The sequence below is a fragment of the Mauremys mutica genome, chromosome 11 (genome assembly GCF_020497125.1).
Source record: "Mauremys mutica isolate MM-2020 ecotype Southern chromosome 11, ASM2049712v1, whole genome shotgun sequence".
NCBI lineage: Eukaryota > Metazoa > Chordata > Testudines > Geoemydidae > Mauremys > Mauremys mutica.
The window spans coordinates 38,151,362-38,157,361 of NC_059082.1; positions in this window are offsets into that span (position 1 = coordinate 38,151,362).

Below are 6,000 nucleotides of genomic sequence, written 5' to 3' on the forward strand. Positions count from 1 at the left end.
CTCACCAATGCTACCACTGGAGAAGCTGAAACAGTGGGAAATGTTAAACAAAACTTCTAGTGGGGGACAAAGCTTTATAGACTCAGCTTGCCCAGGACCTTGCTCCTGCCAGGAAAATATGGTTGCCTTCTGGCCCTCAAATTGTCCTTTCTCTGTGAAGATTGGAGGACTCAGAACCATTTACAGAAGAGTTTTCTGGTACCTGGCTGGGGTTTGGTAGGCTGACATTAGGCTCTTTCATTGACCCCAGGATATTTGAGGTATTGCTTCTCTCTGCCACACTGGCTGCTGGGGGGAGCTGAACAAGGATTTTCTTTGGTCTATGGATGAGACTGGCTCAGGCTGCTACTTCCTCCACAAATCTCTGGATTTCCTGCCACATTGAGCAAGTTTTCCTCTCATGAATGATCCTGTCGCTGGGGCAGAATCTTGCTGCTAAGGAAGGAGGTGAACTCTTCCATTAGTTATCAGAAGGCTTCATAGAAGCACTGTCTTAAAACCTACTATACGTTAGGAAGGGCAGGGCAGAAACCTCGACACATAGAAGTTAAGGGGCATAGGCTAATCTGTGTTAGGGCCCTATAGGGGAATAGCTAGGGGATAACTTAGCTACAAAACAAGGTATCATGGCAGAGGTAGATGTGGCTCCAATTCATCATGTAGGAGGGGGTCAGGGCTGAATTGTATAAGTGGAATAAAAATAACTGATTCTCAGCTGATGTGGCTATCCTGTGTTCCTTTTTTCTGGCCCCACTGTAACACCAGAGCTTCAGACAAGACAAGACAAGACAAGACAGACTTTGGGACTGATTGAACAGAATGGCTGAGGCTCCCCTCAAGGAAGCACAAAATAGCAACTCCCGTGAAGGGCCTAAAACTGCCAGCAAAAAAAATATATATATATGAATGTCAGACTGGACAGTCCCTGTTGCTCAGCAATAGCACTAATTGATTCATGACTGTTTCCTCACAGACAGCACTGGATCGAGTCACCCTAACTTCTGGTCCTAGACCCCTCTCCCAGCACCTTGGTTTTTTTAATGCTGCTTCCTGCTGTTACAAAGAACTTTTGGTTGAAATATTTCACTCACGGTATTTGACTGACAGTATTTTAAAAAACTGGGCCATTAGCTGTTGAACGATGCAGTGGATGGGGTGGATTAAACCGTATTAAATCGGTCAATGGAGAAGGAAGTGGTGTCAGACAGACATTTTGCATCAAGGCCCCTGCTGGCCATACTCTATATGTTGTAAGATAAAACCCAGCAGGATACCATGTGAGGTAGATGACAACTTGGGACTTTGCTCTTGCTCCTATGCAGATGGTGGTTAGTATGCGTGCCCATCTGTCTGAACACCACCAAGAAAAAGACATCAAACTCAATTGGGGTCTCTGTGGCTTCCAGTGAGGAGTCAATGTGAAAATACCACGGTCGGCTACCATCCTTTTCCATTTGGCGTTGGCTTCAATGCCTTGTATGGCAGCAACATACACTGGTCCAGGTTCATCTTTTCCAAAGTATCTATTTCAGACTGCAGTCACCCTGAATGCAGGGAAAGGGTTGATCTAAAATAAGGTCAGTGATTCACACACAGCTTTGATAATACTCTTTCATCCAGAACGCCTCACACACTCCAAAAACATTTCATCGCCTCCTTTCCCATTTCAGCACTACCTCATTTCAACCATTCTCCGTTGTATTACACGCTGCCTGATGGCTGACTGCTGAAATTTGGAAGGAAGCCATAAATTGCTCCAGGGGGAAATGCAGTCTTTTAGAACAAGAACTCAAATGGAGGACCCTGGTCACGTACTCATGCCTTCCACAAGCCTTGCAGAGTTTGAAAGGACAGTTTCTTTCATTCTACCTGTTTTCTATGGGAGTGACATTGGCCCAAGCAAGGCTGACCTCTAATGCAACGCCATTGGATGCCACAAGGAGAGAACAAAACAATTTTTGTCCCAGTCCCACCATTCAGTCACGTCTGTGTCTTAGTGACAGATCAACAAATCTCTCTTGTGTAACAGGGAAGACCAAGCAGTTGGTAAATCAAATCAGTACGAACTGCTTGTCTATCTCCACGTTGATGGTTCAAAGCTATGGCTAGCTTATGCCATTTCTTCCTAAATCAGAAGGTGAAGGCAAGCCCTTATTTCAGATGTCCTAGCTCTGTTTCATCTGGAGTCAGGCCACATCCCCTCTCCTCTGACACTCATTGCAGAGGGTCATTTAAGGGCTTGTTTACATTAGCAGTTCTCAACCTGGGGTCTGCAGCCCCCTGGGGGTCCACAAGCCCTTTCAATGGGTCCATGGGGCCCCACAGCTGAAGGCCTGAACCTCGGCACCTCTTGCAAGGCTGAAGCCAGGAGATGTGGGGCTGAATCCCAGAGCCCCGAGCCCGGTGCTCTCTGTGGGTCAGAAGCCCTGAGCCCATGGGCAGAGTTGGGGACATGGAGGGCACTGCCCCCCCCAAACTGCAGCACAATAGCATGGCAGTCCCGGGGGCAGCTCCACACCTCCCTCCCCACCCATCTCCTCACCCTGCCCCTGGCCAGGTGAGGTGGGAAGCTGGAGCCAGGCAGTGGGGGGCAGCTGCTGCTCTGGCTGATGTTTAAGAAGCTTCATTTAAAATTAAATTAAAATGCACAGCCGCCCAGACCGGTGGCCAGGACCCGGACAGTGTGAGTGCCACTGAAAATCAGCTCGTGTGCCACCTTCGGCACACATGCCATAGGTTGCCTACCCCTGTGTCAGAGAAAGACCCGGAGACAGATTCTGTGCTGCACATTCTGGGAGGCACCATGCAGATGGTTCAGCTCAAAGGGGGCAGAGGGAGCAAAGGCAGGGCTTTACCCAGGTGCATATGGGCTGTTCTCATGCTCCTCCTCCCAACCTTAGCACCCGCCAACACTGAAGGCAGTAAGGTAATGGTGGAGGGCCAGAGACAGTGGAGTTAGGTTAGCATATACTATAGCTATATAGCATATAGCATGTACAATGTAGTAAGAGCTGAATTGGCATGTGTTTTTCACAGACTTCTGTTGGCTCAGGCTAAGCTACTTGTCCCACAATAACCTGCAAAGTACAACTCAGCATTTGGCATAAAAAGATAGAAACTTGCCAAAAATCAAGATCGATTTGTTCTACATCTATTTGTTTTACATCTTAGTACGAACTAGGGAGACACCTTCATAGACCAACAGCTGGAATGCTAATACGCAAAACAGAGATAAGGAAGGTAAAAGGTACAGAATAACATGTTAAGTGACTGGGATGAACTGATGGGGTGGATTTTAGTGACGTAGAGTTTTGTAACTTGTAAAATCATCCTGTCAATGCTCTAAGCTGAAACGTGTAACATTGCATTAGATGGCTTCCTGCAGACTGGTATCATATTGAATCTTTGTCCTGTACTGCATTATTGGTTTTTAGCCATAACCCTGACTGATATTGGTTATTTGGTCTCTTGAATTGATTTCATTATCAAACCAAAGCGTCGTCAAGCAATTGACTATACACTTGATCAACAGTGTCCTTGTGCTGTTCCTCTGTCAGGGGAATTCTCCCCTGGCCCCTTGTAGCACTTTTGCATCCCCTCTGTACCACTGGAGCAGCACATAGCTGGAGGCTGCACATGGAGTCCTGTGATATGGTCACCTCCTCTCCAGACCTCCCCTAAGAACACAGAGGTGAGGGTCAACAGCTGTAGAGTAGCAGTGGTTGAGGTCCAGCAGGCCTAAGTGCAGTTTGATTCTGTGCAACACATTTTTCCAAAGGGGGTGAAGGCAAAGTGCAAATATAAGAAAGACCCAGTCAATATTGAAAGGCAGAACAGAATAGCATAGATCTGCCCCTGCTCCCACTGCAATCAATAACAGAACACCCTTCTGCTTCAATAGAAGCAGGATAAAACTCCAAAGGTGGCTTTGTTTGTGTATGTAAGACAGACAAATATCAGACACAGAGTCAAATTCTGCTCGTTTGGTCACAGGAACAGTCCCACTGAAGCAAACAGGATTTAGCCTATGCCACATTGCCTTTTATAAATTAGGCTCTGAACTGGGCTTCTGGGGATCTGGATACAGGGGCGGCTCTACATATTCGGCCGCCCCAAACAGTCATGCGCGGGAGATGCCCTGGAGCCCCGGGAACAGCGGACCTCCCGCGGGCATGACTGCGGAGGGTCCGCTGGTCGCGCGGCTCGGCTAGACCTCCCGCAGCTGCGGACGGTTGGCTGGTCCGGCGGCTCCAGTGGAGCTTCCGCAGTCATGCCTGCGGGAGGTCCAGCCGAGCCGCGCGACCAGCGGACCCTCCGCAGTCATGCCCGCGGGAGGTCCACTGGAGCCGCGGGAGGAGCGCCCCCTCCGCAGTCATGCCTGCGGCAGGTCCGGTCGTCCCGGGGCTCCAGTGGACCTCCCGCAGGCATGACTGCGGCAGGTCCACCGACCCAGCCTGCCGCCCCTGCCGGCAAATGCCGCCCCACGCGCGTGCTTGCCGCGCTGGGGTCTAGAGCCGGCCCTGTCTGGATACGATTTCTGGGTTTGTCACGGACAGAGTTTTGGCAGGTTATTTCCCCTCCCACTCTTCATCTGTCACGTCTATTTAGATTGCAGGCTCTTCAGGGCAAGGGTCATTTCGTACTCTGGGTACATACAGTGCCTTACACAACAGGGCCAAGAATAGATTGAGTACTACTGTAATAACATGGATAATGAGAAATCCAGAGTACTCAAAAAACAAACCAAAACACTTTAATCAGGGCGAGGCACCTCTTACGGTGATATTCTTACAAAATATTAAATAACGTGAAGGACTTTCTCCCACTTTGACTCTATACAAAAAAATTACATTATTTACAAACACTGGTCTCCGAATAGCTTTACAATGCTACTCACAGACTGCACATGGCAAGAGAGTGCACGAACGGCACAGGGAACCCCTCTTTCCAAGTTGTCTGTGGGTTCAGTATAAGCATTTTAAAAATCAAATGGTACTCAATGCAGCAGCAGCAGCAACTGCCTCCAGAAGCAGGAAAACACCATTTTGGAAAGACTAGTCCACTGGTTTTAGTTTTGTAGGTTGAAAATAAATACTTCCTGTAGTGGAGGAAAAAAAAATGCTCTTTAACTTGTTCCTCAGCTCCCCTGACCAGCTGAAAATACCTGTGTGTAGAGTCTGTAAAGGCCTTTGCTCTTATACTTCTCTACCGCACAATAACCAGTTGCCTGGTGGAGCACAGATGTGTCAGTTCTTAGCCATTCACTTCAGCTGATGAGAGGGAGACTTCACTATTGTGTCCGGAATCATTACAGTGTTATAGGAAGTGAAATGATCGCTGTTCTGAAGACATATGAGGTCTCTCTCCTTCTCCCCCCACCCCCATTTTATTGTTACGTTAGGATAGTCCCCATTTCCTTGTCAAGTATAAAGGATTTTCACCAGTATGTGCATTCCCTAAGAACTCCTTAAAAAGACACCCAGGAGTGAGCATCCAGGACCTGCTTTGTAATCAGGTTTAAAAAAAAATAATAATAAAAAAAAATCAGTCTTTAAAACCCACTCAGAATGTCTCTCAGCTACGACACAAGAATCGAGCTCCTAACCGGTGACACTATCTCACTTCACCTTGATTCAGCAAAGTTAACAGGGGAATCCAAAGGTTTAAATAAAACAAAACAAACAAAAAAACAAAACCTCAAGGCAGCAGCTCCTTACAAAGGTAAGTTCATAACATTTTTAAAATGTTTTCATTTAACACAACAAAAATCAGTCCTGTAACTATGGAAGTCATAATCCCGATGGTCTGTTTAATCTCTGTAGCCCTTCACAATTAAAAAGGGCAGGGAGTTAAAGCAAGAAGCTATATTTAATGAATAAAGTATGCATAAAGAAGGAGGGAGAAGTGAATGTTGGCTGAGTGGTGGGGACCATTGCAATGAAGATATAGATGGTTAGCTTCCTTTAGGGGCAGAAATTAAAGGTTCTCTCCCCCCTCCCC